Below are 16,126 nucleotides of genomic sequence, written 5' to 3' on the forward strand. Positions count from 1 at the left end.
GAAATACAGTCTCGAGAACTCATTTCCAAATACCGTAATACTACTGCAAATTTTCCTCACAATTGCTGTAAGTGTTGCTAGTTGTGAGAGGAGTTTTTCTAAATAAAATAGATTAAGAATTACCTACATTACTATGAAATAGACTTTCAAAAGCTCTAGCTACACCACTGATTAATATTAATGTAAATAAATGTTTTAATTATTTGTTAAAAGAGTGCTGCCTGATCCTTTATTTTACAACTGCACTGTTCCTAAATAAATCCTACTTGTGAGCAGGAAACAACTAAGGCATTAAAAGCGCAGTTTTATTACTTAAGAACCACAACTGTTTATGTAAACTTTGTTGAAGGAAGTTACGCTAGTAAGAGAGAGAGAAATCTACTGGAAGTTTGAGTCTTATGCTGAATATTTGTTTTCTGATGGCGCAGTCTGAGCAATAAATTTTTCAGTGTTCATATGCATACGGCTAGTAAATACAGAAGGCAGATAAACAATAGTAAGATAGAGGAAGTAGAGTAAGAAACGAAATAATATATAAAAATAATGATAATGGTAGCAATAAATAGCATCCGTTTACACAATCTTACGTAATCCAAGGGCCGCATTAGAAAAAAAAATTTATCCGAGGGCCGCATCACAATGCGTATCTAGTAATTTCGTGAGCAGCAGCGACACAACCTCGAAAACTGAACAAACGAACAACAGTAATCGCGCGCTCATGTTCCCCATGAGGGCCCAGAGCATGCTCGTTGGAACAAAAACACTGTAAGAACACTTATTTGACACATCTAATATTTGAAAAACACGTGGGTATATAGTGATGTAAAAACACCAAATAAAATTATAAACATCAAGATTATTGATTAGTGATAGAATTAAAATATCTAATATGCATTTGATTCAAATTATTTTATTTTTTCTCTTGTGAAAATCAAAACCCACAGGTGGGCTGTACAAAATCGCACCTCGGGCCGCATGTGGCCTGCAGGCAGTACTTTGGACAGTCCTGGTGTAGACTGTAAAACAGTAAAAAGAGGTGTAATCATCAATTTTTGAATAAATGAACATACTTGTGGATAAGATGATACTATGTTAATCTTTAGAATGGGAAAAGTGACTGTAAATTCAGTGTTAAGTTGGTTTGCATTCAAAAGTGTTATTTGTTCAGTGAATGATCCTGATGATGAATTCTGTGTACAATCAGAATTTGAAACAACTTATTATCACTTAGTACACAAGGGTACAATAACCATTTCTCACTGTCTATTTAATAACAATGAATGCTGTATTAAAATCAACACTGGTGGCATTGCCAGTTCATGATGTAGTCTGCAAACTATTTACTGCAGAAATTATATATTTTTATCCAATTTAAGTGTCCAATGCTCTTTTCACATTGATGAGAGCATCATCTTTTGTTTTTCATTTCTTGGAACGCATCCCAGTACCTGATGAATATAAAAGATTTTTTTTTTTTCATTGCAGAGGGACGAAGGGGAGGGTTGTTACAAAAAGGAGTTTCTCTTCATTTTTAAACCTTATTTAGACAAATCACCATCATGGGCATTATATTTGAAACTTCAATAAACACATAAATGAATACAATTATAATGGAAGTTTTTATTATTTATTTATTTTATTATTATTTTTATTTTTTTAAATTTTTTTTCTCTAAAATTTCCTCTATATAGTATTAGTGTTTTCTTAGAAGAATATAATGAAAGTTAGCATTGTATTCTCCTGTTTGATAAAGCATTTATCTCGTATGGTTGACTAAGTGGATGGTATCTCTGCTTTTCAACCAGTATGCTGTGGATTTAAATTCCACAGCAGCCTGGGTGTTAGTGAAAATATGAAAGGATTGATTTTTTTTTTTTTTTTTAGATATTATGCATTTCCTCTAGTATTTGTCATAACATATTCTAAACAGTGAAGTTCCACAATTAACCAAACTCACATAAATAATTTCTTCTTTTATAAATGGCTTGTAGCTAAATATTGAAGCTAAATATGTAGTTTAATTATAATAAATTTAGTTTAATCCTTTATCCAAGTGTAAATAAACAAAGTTTGCACCTGAGGCAACTCGTGGTAAAGGTAGACCAAGCTCTCATCACTCCTTTTCTTAGTATCTCCCATAATGCAAAGCACATCTCCTTGCAAGACATGTATAATGCTATGCATTAAGGGAAGGGCCACTACCCAGACCGGTTTCGACCTTTATTGAGGTCTCATCAGTGGGAGCCAGACCCAGAGGTGATGGAAGCAATGGAGAAGTCATCTTTACCTATACGAGTTGCCAAAAGGTGTCTCACCTTATTATTAAATTACTCTGGATTTAGAGAAAGACGTTGGAAGCTTTTTTCCACTTGATTAGACTATAATAAATTTAGTTTAATCCTTTATCCAAATGTAAGCAAACATTTGCAGATTTAAAACCTGGAGTGGAACGTTCTTCACAGGAAATGAAGGTGTGTGATGGCAATTTTTTCCAGTAGAGCCCGGTCTCATCAACATTAAAAATGAAATCAGGAGGATAACTTCCTTGTTCTACACAGTCTTGAAATTCTTTAGGAAAAGCAGCCACTGCTGCAACATCTGCACTTGCCACCTCACCACATAATTTGACACTGTTGCACTTACTTCGAGACATAAATCTCATGAACCAACCTTTGCTTCCTAAAATATATATATATAGCACAAATAAATATAGCACAGTGTTGATTTCATCAGGAGAAAATTTTTTCTTGTCATTTCAATTTTAACTTTTATTTCCATTTCTGGGTTGCATTCTTCATTTAACCAGCATCTGAGATATTTAAAGTTTGTCACAGTTCTGCCTTATTTCCCTCAAAAAAAAGAACCATATTTTCCTAGCCTTACTTTTGACAACATTCAAATCTCTAGGTAAGATGAGATCTCTTTCTGTCGTCTTGAGATTACCTTGACACCAAGACTCTTCGCATAAACGCATAACCATTTCTCCTCGGCATCCAAAAATTCAGGATTCTTTTGTTCAAGGCATTCCTTTATCCCTAATTAACTATTAACTCTGTACAAATCACCAATCTGCCGATCCATCAAGTACTGCTTGCACATCTGGAGAGGTGCTCCAAAGAGCTCCCTAAAAATACTCAACGCAGTGCAGAAGAGAGCAGTCAGACTGATTAACGACTCATCTCTTATCAACTACAGTCACTCTCTCGCACAAGCATCTATAATCTACTGCTTGCATCTTCTATGATATTTCCATGGTAAATGTTCATCAGAACTATCAGTAATTCCCTCTCTCTCTCTCTACCAAATCCATTGAAACGCATGCAGCTACCACCCAATATCCATTCACAGTCAAGCCCATACTCCTAGAACAAGTTTCTCTTCCATTTCCAATTCTGCTGTATTGTGGAACACCCTTCCCTCCCCTCCCCTGTTTTTCCCAAACAATACAATGCGTAGCCTTCAAATCCAATGTGAACAAGTTCCTTGTTTCCCAATTCTCTTCCCATGAAAGATACTGTAGGTTGACCAACCAACCTCTCTTATATGGCCTAACATTATTACAGATTAGAAACTACCTAATTCTTCAAGAATTAGGCAGCTTTTTAATCTGTACAGACTTCCTCTAAGAGGCACTACCTAGAGAGGACTTTTTTTCTTTCATTCTATGACGTTAAATGGTTTTTATTCTGATTTCAAAAATACTTTTAGTAAATTGTTGTGATGACAGAACGTTATTGTACAGTCAAAGGGTATAATAATGACTAATGATGTTCACATATTGACTTATGAATCACTTGTACAGATGCAGAAGTAATTCATTTTACTTTATAAGTCCATAGAGAAAAATATATGTGATTATAAAGATTTCCTGGAATTCATATTTGCAGCTGCAAAAGAAGTCCTGGGTGTTTGTAATATTATTATCAGCGCCGCGCCTAGTCTTTTTCTTGTGTTTGCGATTAATGTTCGGCGCTTTTCCAAAAAAAGTTTTTCTTGAATAAAGTGTGAATAAAACGAACAGGAAATGAAAAAATAAATGAAAACCGCTTTGCAGTATAATGTTATCTACGGATTAGTCCTGCTTATACAAAATTTTTTTACACGGCTTTAAAATTTTTTTAAATAATTAATCATAAGGTGATTTATGATACATCAAAAAATAAAGAACTATTTTAGGTATATTTTTGTACATTTTAATCAAAAATTATAGTGATATAATCGGGTCCAGGATACAATGTCAGAATTTATTTGTTCGTTTCCGGGAAGATCTGCAGGGGCCCGAACGGAAGACGACGTAAATTCATAATTATATGTACCATTCGTTGTTCGTTATCTCATATTTTTTGACATATTTTAGGTGCCTTTTCTTCTGCGGCGTCTGTATACATTGCACACGCCACCAGCCGGCCCTGATTATTATTATACAACAAACCCCAGGGAGTCCAAAGACTCATCTGGAGGGAGGGCATCTACTCTACGACTCTCCACCACTCCGCTAGCCGCAACTACTTTCATCATCTACACCACCGCCACCACTATTTTCACAGACAATCACAAACATCCATGCCCACGGCGGGATTCGAACCGCAGCCTTTTTTGGGTAGAGAGTGGATACGCTATCCACTCGGCCAACCAGGCCGGCTGTTGAAATGGTGTTTACTTCTATACTGCTGGGCCGTCTTTATTTCATCATCTTCCAGAGTTATTGTCGATATTTGGCAGGAAGTGTAGAGTGTTTCCTTTCCAGAAATTCATATTAGTTTTAATTTCACAACTCAACAAAATGTCCGTAGAGCTCACTGTTTCAGATAATATATCTGTTTGAGTTTAGGACAACAAGATGGCAGCAATTGTCAGCTGTATTCTTTCTCTCCTGATGCCTCTTGGAATCATTGATAAGCTTGGGCTCAGCTTTTAGTGATAGTTGATGGTAGACACCAGCTGCCCATTGAGCTTCCAAAAATTTAATTAGGACTAAAACCACTCGCCTATTCCCTTTGGGAAACTTTGCTGAATAGTCATTATAGGACTTATTTATTTTTATTTAAGAAACTCTTGATTTAAAAATATAAACATTACACACAAAAATTAACTACATAATAATAATCAAAGGATAAAAATTCTATTTGAATCTATTTTTCCTGATAAAAAGCGAATACTGTACATTTGTTGTTTTGTTGGATTATACAGTATATTGAGTTTTTATTACCGTTAATTTTCGTTATGATACAACCATTAGTTTTCATTATTATATATTCTTAAGCAACCATAGAGCTGCAGCTACTATTTTGATCAGCAGTAGCAAGGGCGAAGAGGTATCGATACCAAGAATTCCATGAATACATACTGATATGCATTCCGATTCAAAATATGGTAATTCCCTGTTTGTCCAGCATGCTCTATGTCAATCAATACAGCCGAAGCGCAAGCATTCCAATTCGCTGGTGCAGCATGATGTTGAGATTTGATTGCTTTGGCCATAGCTTCCACAGCAGCAGCTGATATAGGAAAGAATTTGTTGGTGGTGTTTGCTGTAAATAAAACAAATATTATTTACATGTAGCCACTACTGTTGTAACGCAGATGCGATCATCATCATGATCAACGTTCTTATAAATAAAACGCTTTCGTTCTATTTTAAAAATATAATTACACGATCTATATTGATTTTACATATGTTTGTTTCTTACAATAAGCATAATTAACATCTTTTATCAAAGATGAATTGCTGAAAAAAAAGTTCCTTAATTATGTGGCAGCCCAATCTTATTCGTTTTTTTATGAAAATTGGAAAATTGATGTAAAGTATTTTAAAAGTAGAAAAGGATTTTGAAGTGATGCTTCGAAAAGTTTTTTGTTTAAAAAATAAACAAAAAATCCCAGATATTTTCCCCTAATACGTCATGAGATCTGTTAATAAAAATACGATGTACCAATGAAAATATTCACATACTCAGTTACTTTTTGCTATTTTAATACGATGCTCAATTTTGTAATCATATTCATTTAGTCATTTTAGAAACATGAGGTGAGTTTTATCCATCTGTCAGTAAATACGTGTGTATATATGTAGAAAGTTGCCTTTAATGCATAGCATCATACATCTCAAGGAGATGGGCTTTGCATTAAGGGTAAATATTAAGAATAGTGATCAAAGCTTATTCCAACTTTACCAACGAGTTGCCTTGGCCTTGTACTACTTTACGGGTCACTTAAACTTGCATTACGTGCAGGCGCAAACTTGACTTATTTGTCTGTTTGCTTACTTGGGAAATGGAGTAAAAACCAGGTTTAAAATAGCTTGGTATCTTTAACATATATATATATATAATATAAATCCTGCATGTACTGGACAGATTTTAATGAACCTTGGTATTTGGATATTTTACTAAAAATTTCCCGAGTAATCTGTTTTAGTTGTGTTTAGTGGTAAAATTAAGCATAAGGTAGAGATCTAAGAGAAAATGCACGTCTTTCACCCAGCGATCAGAATATCTGGCTAAGTTATAAAAACCTTTGGAACTCATAATAAAGATTTTGAAACAATAAACTTCGATAATGAGACACTCTTGGATCCTATATCAATAGACGAGCTAGAAACTACTCTACAAAGTTGTAAAAACCATAAAACACTAGGTGAAAATGGGTTAAATACTGAATTAATCAAATATGCAGTCCCAAGCCTCAAAATTCGATTTCTTAAACTAATAAAATATGGAATGGTGAACCACCACCAAAAGGCAATAGTTATTCCTATACACAGGATGGGTGATATTAATAACTGTGAACATTATAAGAGGAATTAGTCTCCTAAACTCTGGATATAAAATCTATAGTAAAATTCTGAAAAATAGACTGTCCCAATTCTATGGATTCAGGAGAGTCTGCTCTTGTGCAGATGGATGCTTACCTTAAACATTTTATTGGAAAAACAAAGAATACAATGTGGAAACCCATATTTATTTTATTGATTATTCTAAGGCATTTGACAGAGTTAACCGCAATAAACTTTTTGAAATATTAATAAATGGTAGAGTTCCTCATCACCTAATTAAAGCGATCCATGATACATATAGAGACAACATGATTGCAGTAAAAGTTAATGGAAGAATATATGACTGGGAACCTATAAACAGAAGTAAGTCAGGGCTGTAACCTATCACCCATTCTCTTTACAATCTATATATGAATTCCATAGTAAGACATTGGAGACTCAGTACATGGTTATAACCCAATTAACAAACGCACTAATATAGACAATACCGTTTCCAGATGATCAGGCTATATTTGCAACCTCTGGAACTGATCTCCAGTACTCTTCCATCATCTTAATCTAATGATAAAAAAAAAAAAATATGGAAATTTCAAAAGAGAAGACAAAGGTACTTGTCTTTAAGGGAAGAGAACCAATAAAGACTATTGTCTACAATACATTTATTGAGCAAATCAACTCTGAAATATCTTGGATACCACGTAACCTACAGAGAAGAAATAGACATAGTAATGAAAATTACAACTTTCGATAGAGCTTTAAATATCATACATCAAGTTTTTAAGCCTTCGAAGGTAAAAAAAAATACTCAAATTAGAGCTTATAAAACATCAGCAAGACCCGTCCTGTGCTGACTTATAGAAGTGAGATATGGACGATAAAAAAGGAGATGAGAGAGGAATAACTGCAACAGAAATGAGATTTATGAGAACCGCAGGGTACACGTTGTTAGATCATAAAAGAAAGAAATCATGGAAGAAATGAATGAACAACCAATAATAGAATATCATCCACAACTATAGATGGAAATGGAAACAGCAGATTGGAAGAATGGACAATAGTAGAATCGCCAAACAAATTGAATACAAACCCATGGGGAAGAGATCTGTTGGAAGAAAGATAATATAAAAGATAGGATGAGACCATAACAGGCCCCGAGGCCTGATTCAAGATAGGAAAATGATGATGAATATTCTTTATGTACGAGGGTGGTCTGAAAAGTTCTCGGCCTAACAATGAAAAAACAAATTTATTTATAATTTCAAAATTATATTTATTTTTCAACATAATCTCCCTTAAGACTAATACATTTATTTCAGTGCTTCTTCAACGCCATTATCCCGTCTCTGTAGTGGTTCTCAGTAAGATCTGCAAAATACCCCTCTACTGCTGCAATCACCTCTTGATTCGAAGACAAACACTGACCAGCGAGGAAGAGTTTTAGCTTTGGGAAGAGATAGAAGTCAGAGGGAGCCAAATCTGGGTAATAGGATGGATGTTCCAACAATTCATAGTGCAGCACCCTTAATTTTCCCATTCCCAAAACACTTTTGTGGGCTGGTGCATTGTCCTGATGAAAGATGATTTTTTCTTCTGCAAACCGGGTCTTTTCTCACGAATTTTTTCGTCTAGTCAGGTTAAAAGATCGGAATAATATTCCCCGGTTATTGTTTTACGCTTTTCAAGAAAATTAATAAACAACGTGCCCTTAGCATCCCACAACACTGATGCCATGACCTTTCCTGCTAATGGAACCGACTTTGTCTTCTTTGGCGCGGAACAACCGGCTTCTGTCCACTGTTTGGATTCTGGGTGTAATGGTGAATCAAAGTCTAATCCATAGTAATACATCGACGCACAAAATCAGTTTTATTCTTGTTAAAACGCTCCAAGCACTGTTCAGAGATTTTCATGCGAGTGCATTTTTGATCTGCTGTGAACAAGCGCAGCACCCATCTTGTGCAAAGCTTTTTCCATTTGTGATTCTTCATGCAATATATATCCTACACGTTCATTTGAAATGCCTATAGTCTCAGCAATTTCACGCACTTTGACTCGCCGGTCATCCAATACCATAGCATGCACTTGATCGGTGATTTCTGGTGTTGTTACACATTTTGGACGTCCTTCAAGTGGATCATCTTCAAGGCTGGTACGGCCACGTTTAAACAAGGCAGCTCATTTCTTAATTGTCGAAAACGAAGGAGAAACGTGTCCATAAACTTTTATCAACTTCGAATGAATTTCTTTTGCTGCTAAACCTTCTTTTATAAGGAATTTTACAACCGCACGACACTCAATTTTATCCATTTCATAGACAACACTTTTGCTTCAGACAGCTGTATAAAACTAACTATTTGTTAGAATGACTTGCAATTTCACATGGATGCTTATGACAGATGTACCAACTTAGAAAAAAATAAAATCTTACCGACAGTGTAGCCATCTATGGTCAAACCACCCTCGTATACACAATACATATCCAAAAATTTGCTATAAAATTGAAGATGTCATAGTTAATGAATTTAAAAAAATGCTGTGAAAAGGCACCTGTTTATATTTCTGATTGTTTATATATTTCGTACTTATAATTGCAAACAACCATGTTTTATAACTGCGACGTCCTCAGAACATCAACTATATTTCAGTAACTTAACAAATGAAGTGTGTTATTTCTCAAATGAATAGATGGTGGTGCTCACTTATGTTAATATGAGTTCCTGTAGATCAGAGTACGTCTCAAAAATTTCGGTTTCCGCTCTGTAGACCATAATAGCGACTAACAACTTCTCCATTAGTCTGACATATACTGCTTGACAGATGTAAGCAGGGCCGTACTTATGAAAAGGTGCACGAGGCTCGAGTTGGGGGGGGGGGGGGAGCGAAGGACTCAAGTGCCTAGGGCTCCGCCCGCCTCTGGAAAAGTACAGTCTTGGATGCAAGCAGGAACTGCAACTCAAGTGGTTCATGTGTGGATTCACTTAAAAGTTTTAATGTTGCCAATCATCACTGTGCATGTTGTTTTTTTATACAACTGTAATGTTTTTTAATTTTTAACTATAAAAATTATTTTTTATACCGTCATAATTGATGAATTGCCATTTACAACTGGTCTGTTATTACAGTTTATTATTGACTATTGCTTTCCCCACGGAAAAATTAGAAGTTCGTGACCAGCGTAGTTCACTCGATTTCAGTTAAGTTCTTTAGCTGGATCGACCTTGGTTTAAATCTAGGACACGAAGAACTTCATCAGGGCTTCTGATCCAAAGGCGAGCGAGTTAGCTGGTGTCATACGGAAGGAGAAAGGTTCTTCCTCCCAGGAAATACGGCTTTTTCATCCCGTAACTAAGCAAATTGGTCAGAACACACGCAAAGTATATCCAAAAATATATATTCATGAACCATCTTATCCTAAAATTATTATTGCGAAAGCTAATCTAGAAAGATCATGGGCCTTAAGGACTTGTAACTACCGCACGTTTCATGACTGAGTCAAGAAATAAACTGATAATTATGGATAATAATTAAAATGTTGCTATTTTGTCACAGTTTCTTTCATAACTCTGTATGATTATTGCTCACCTATTCGATTAGATCATATTCATTTTGTTTTGTGTTGTTTTTAATATTATTTGTTGTAATATCTGATTATAGAAATTTCTCGCTTGATGAGTCTTCAGTTCTAGCAGAACTGTACAATGATTTAAAAAAAAAATCTAATTAATTAACCACTGATTATTTATTTTATTCAAAATAATGAAATATTTAATTCATTTGTTTCTGTTCCTACAGTTTCCTAGATGACGTCTGATTTTTTTTTTTTTTTATTAGCTAACCTTGACTCGCTTCCATGAATGATGACCCCATTTTGGAGTTTTCTCCTGCCTTTATGTATTGTTCATAAGGATGTTTTATCTACAACTCTGCAAGTCTAAAAAGGGTTTTAATCTTCCAGTTTCTTACGTGTCTTGAGATAAGACAAACTTAAGTCAGATCTCGCTGAATAAGTGGTGTCTTATCACCTCAGCATTTCTGCATGGTAATAGTAATGGCTGAAGATTCAGCCATTATTATCGACGTCATTCTATGATTACGCAGTAATCGTAGACTGACGTCAAACGTCTGCTATAGTCTACCGATCTCAAGAAAAGCCTTCGTCAGTAGCGCAGCGCGTAGAAGTGAACGGCTCTTCTTCCACAGTTTGTCTTATTTAAAAAAATATATAAAAATACGAACCAGAGTCTCCACATTTGAAATTACGTCAAAGCAGCTAAGGTTTAGTGTGTGTGTGTGTGTGTGTGTGTGTGTGTGTGTGTGTGTGTGTGTGTGTGTGTGTGTGTGTGTGTGTGTGTGTGTGTGTGTGTGTGTGTTTCCTGGATCGTTTTTCTGTTTTCTGTACGAAGAATCCCAAAATTCCGAGAGAAAAAAATTCCTGCCATTTTTTATTTGAGAAGTCATCTCTTCAAGTTTAAAAGGCTACTTGCATCTAGATTCGAACTTGGAACTGTAGGTGATTTGAACAGGGTTGATTAAGTTATTTGTAAAATAAATAATATAAATTGACAATAATAAAATTATTTTTGTGCTTTCTTTTATTTGGATGTGATATTTTTTACAAAAGTCAGTGGCTATACTTTGCAGATTTGTAGATGGGATATATAAATATTGAGTGTAGATTTAAAAAAAAAAAAAAAATCAGCTAACGCCTTCTTAGTCCTGCATAGGGAGTAGGCGAGGCCGTTTTAGGTACTATCTAACTTTTCGAGACTGATTGGGCAGTTCAATTTCCACTGGTAGCCAATCAGAAATAGCTGGACCAAGGCTATCACTAATTAAGCCGCACGCAGTGAAGAGACGGCTAACAAATGCCGCCATCTCCTGATCCCTAACAATATTTTTAATGTCTGAAAATAGCGTGGGTTCGACAGTCGGTTTTCGTAAGTTTACAGGATGAAAAACAGTTTGCGTGAGAATATACCCGCTTGCAAGTGCCAGATATCGACAAACTCGAGAACTGGTCGAAAAAAGGCTTAGAAAACGTTCCTCTTGTCGGCGACTAGATTTGAACCCAGGTCTTTCTTCGTGCGGTCAAGCGACATAGAGCGCAAACGCCACTTCTACTGAGTATGTTTTATTGAACCAATAACAAATGAATACATCATATATACATATGCTCTAATCTCCATAAGGATATTACTATTTGTTACAAGTAATTCATTTTGTGAATTTACTTCTCATAGTCATTAAGAGTGAATCGTTACATGATAATAATTACATTATTAGTTACATTCAGATTTTAACTCTTAATACCTTTGTTTTACTGTTATTAATTATTTTATTGTTAGCTCTTTTAACGCACCGTTATTTGATTACACATTTTGATTTCTTAAAGTTCACTTAGCATTCCAGTTAATTGATGCTCTCTCTCTCTCTCTCACACACACATGCACACACACACACACACAAAACTTATAAAAGTTCTTTCTGTTCAGCTATCTGAAAAATAGCCTGAGTTAATTTGATGCAAGTGAATTCCTAAGGACGAGGGATGAATTCCTCTGCGTTCACCTTTTTAAAAAGGATAGAGTTCCTCGTGACATCTTGAAGATTGTTTGGATATTTTCACCGCCTGTTCGGTCCTATATATGCTCACCCCTGTATATCCAAATAGTAAAGATAGTTATAATAATTATGATTGTTTGTACTCTGCTTAACTTTTTTTCGTTTAGCTAAAATATTAGATTTTTTTTTATTATTTGATTCTGTGGCATCCATTGTTTCACAAGACTCCAGATTTCTTCTGCTTTTTTTTTTTGGTAAAGTGTTTCTGGCTGTTTACAGAATTGACAAGTTGCAAGACCAACCAGCGGTCTTGCTTTCTTTTACCACAACCCACATTTTGGTTGGCAAACATGCATGATGAACTTAAAAGAAAAATGTGTTATGGAACGGACTTATTGGAAGTACAAGACGAAATACATTGTTTAAGACTGAGCTTAGTTTCATCTTTCTCTCTCTCCTCTTTTTTGTTCTCGATGCTGAGGTATTGGGAAAATGATTCTAGTTAGCTTTGCATATATTGCTCTTGATTTGATATGTACCAACTTCTCAATGCCGTAATTTTCTTCAATAAATAAACCGGCATTATCCTTCAGCCATTTCAGTGAACATCCTTAGTGGTCTTTTTTTGATCAAAGGAAGCTGATGACTTTGTCAGGGAGGCACTTTTGTAGAAAAGCAACTGCGTATCGTGGTGTGATTTATGTGCTTCAACTGTAGTTATGGCTCTAATTATCGATGTTTTTAGGTGTATATTAACTAGACGGAGACCTCCAGCTTCTATTTCGTGGAAGAGTGTTGTACGGGGCATTGGTTCATATTGTGAACCCCATATGTATGTCGCAAAGAGCCTATGGCTTTTTATCTGCCCATTGTCCGTGGTATGGAATTGTTATCTATTTTGTACCACAGTCGAGAGGCTAAGTAAATATTGCAAATTCTAGCTTTGTCTCTCACAGAGAGGTGTCTATTTCGCATATTCTTAATTTTTTTTTAATATGGCTTCATGCAACTCTTTCTATTGATCCACATATGTGTCTGGGCCCTCAATGTTTATTCCTAATACTGGCAAGTAGTTTTTTCTCAACATTCCCGCCGGTATTTTAGGTTCCTTTTTCCAGTCGCCGACCACCAAACAGCAAGACTTCGCCACGTTCACCCTAAGAGCTGAGGCCTTTGCAAAGGAGTCCAATATCTTATTGTTTCCTCTATGGATTTTTCATTTTCTAGAGTGTGTTATGTCATTGGCATAAGCTAGCAATTTTGCTTCGCTTTCTCCATGTTTATTTGTTCCTTGAATTTATTTATTTGTGTTTATTGCTCTAATAGTGGTTCAAATGCTAATACAAAGAGGGGAGAGAGGGTTACCTTGTCGCACGGGCTTTCTCGATGTTGAAACAATTGTTGCCAGAAAAAAAAAATCACATTTGTTATTAATCAACACTTCAATTTACCGTATAATTAGGAATATTACATAAATGAGCTTTGAAATATAATAGAATCTGGCGTGTTATTAGTGTTCTACAGATGCTTCCCGAATTAGAAGTATTTTGCAAATGCTGTATATGCATTTCAAATAAACTACATTTTCATACAAAGCACATTTACTTGCAGAAGATTTACTTATAAACAACAAAGAAAAAGTAAAGTAAAATAAGTCCTTAGACGCTTTTTATTCCCCAAAGAGAGTAATTGAAGTTCTTTTAACTTTAAGTGAATTTGGTTTTAATATAGAAAAACGAAGAAAACTAACTTTGGGTGCTCGGTATAAAATACATACAACTTGAGTTCTGCATATATTCTTCAAAATTCGATTAATTAAAATAACTGCTTGTTCAAAAAAAAAAAAAAGTTGAATCTTTTTTTTTTTTTTGTAAATCTTTTTTATAGCCTCGATTAAATCACGAGCTATCATATACAAGGGAGATAAACCAAGGGGTCCGACAGGGATGTCCCCTCTCGGCAACTCTTTTTAATATCTACTTAAATGAAATAATAAAAAAATGGAGTAAAAATTTACATCAAGGAATTAAACTTTCTCCTACAGTTAACTTAAACACTCTCCTCTTTGCAGACGACCAAATAATAATTACAAATTCTGAAGATAACTTGCAGAAAGCTATTTTAAATCTAAATGAGTTATCCAAAGATTATAGTATGATAATATCAACGGAAAAATAAAAAACTATGGCCTTTAAAGGACAAGATCCAGCAAGAACTAAAATAGTAATAGATAACAAGATCTTAGAACAGGTGAATTCATTTAACTACCTAGGATGTATGATCACATATGAAAATGAAAAAGATATAAACGTAAAAATTGCAAAATATTTAAAAATAACGGGTGTAATTATCTCTATATTTAAACCAAACCAGTTCAAAAACAAACCAGGTTAAAAGTATACAATACATTAGCCCTACCGGTCTTAATGTATGGAAGCTAAATCTGGACAATAAAACAAAAAGACAAACAAAGATTAACAACAGCAGAATTGAAGTTTATGAGAAAAACTGCAAAGTATACCCTATTTGATCACAAAAGAAACGAAGATATTATGAAAAAATTAAACCAAGATTAACCAAGCCATTAGGAAAAAGAAAACCAGGACGTCCTCTTAAACGATTCAATGATGACTTCTAAGGCCGGAACAGGCCATGCTAGGCCTAAATCCTTGATACGCATGATGATGATGACAAAGCGCATAAATCCAGGAAGATATTATTTTCATTATTTTCCTTAATAGCGTCTTGGATTTATATGCTTTGTCGATAAAATAAATGCAACTCATGGCAAATAATAAAAATATAATAACGAACGTACCAAGAATGAAATTGAGATAATGAAACATTAAAGAGATAGAACTTTTTGGTTTCACATGAGCAGGTAAAAAGATTTTTATGATAGAGTCAAGAATAAATAAGAGAAAAACTGCAAAATGTTTGTTTCGGTAGATAGACCTGAGTCAGTTAAAAATACGTGTTTAGCAGATGACAGGCAACTTTCTAGGATAGAAGTATTTTGCAAATATTGTATATGCATTTCATATAAACTATATCGTCATACAAAGCACATTTACTTGCAGAAGATAAACAAGAAAAAATGAGTAAAATAAGTTCTTAAACGCTTTTTATTCTCCACAGAGAGAAATTGAAGTTTTTTAACCTTAAGTAACTTTTTAAAAATGAGTGCACAACTGGCAACTGTCTCCTCCCTCAGCTGATAGATGAGCTTATGGTCCCCGATTATTTCAAGGCCTCGAGCTGAGAATGCGTGAGATCAGTATTGCTTAAGCGCTGGGCTGCGTCCCAGTACCGGACAGCGAGAAATTTTCCTAGAATTTGTCATTTTAGTTTTCTAAGCATTTTTCATGAATAAATATCTTATAGTGGAAATGTTTTGAGGAGAATAATATTCGTGAATGTGTCGAAAAGCTTCGACCCAGAACGCCCTAAATAACATCTGTGTAGCAAATGTGAGTGACCAAACCACATATTTTTAAACATGGAAGTATTCATGAATTGCTGGGAATTTTCAGACATCGAAATCTTTCAACATTCTGGAAAGTGAATACCGCTGTTTTCGACCGGTCATATAAATTGCCTGCAAGCCGATTACAACAATGGGCGGCATATCCTCTGTTCTCTAAACTGAAAGAAATAACATCTGTGTTGCAAATGTCAGTGACCAATCAGCAAGGAAGTATAATGAAATTTTTTTCCCACTAAAATTGAAGATCAAGGCAGTCTGTATCCGATTCTCAAATCTAGTAATACTGAATACTGTTTCGTCGT

General features: G+C 34.8%; 1 protein-coding gene across 1 annotated transcript in view; it reads left to right on the forward strand.

The window, feature by feature from the left end:
* LOC150097633 (protein Churchill-like) overlaps positions 1-11,359 on the forward strand; it is a 67,963-nt gene extending 56,604 nt beyond the window's left edge. Inside the window, exon 5 of the mRNA XM_090407430.1 lies at positions 10,607-11,359. The gene's annotated coding sequence lies outside the window, so the exon portion shown is untranslated. The remainder of the gene's footprint in view (positions 1-10,606) is intronic.
* Positions 11,360-16,126: the final 4,767 nt, after the last annotated feature.

This window comes from Typopeltis vanoorti, chromosome 17, assembly GCF_054136105.1.
Source record: "Typopeltis vanoorti isolate ZY-2024b chromosome 17, IOZ_Tvanoo_1.0, whole genome shotgun sequence".
NCBI classification, from domain to species: domain Eukaryota; kingdom Metazoa; phylum Arthropoda; class Arachnida; order Uropygi; family Thelyphonidae; genus Typopeltis; species Typopeltis vanoorti.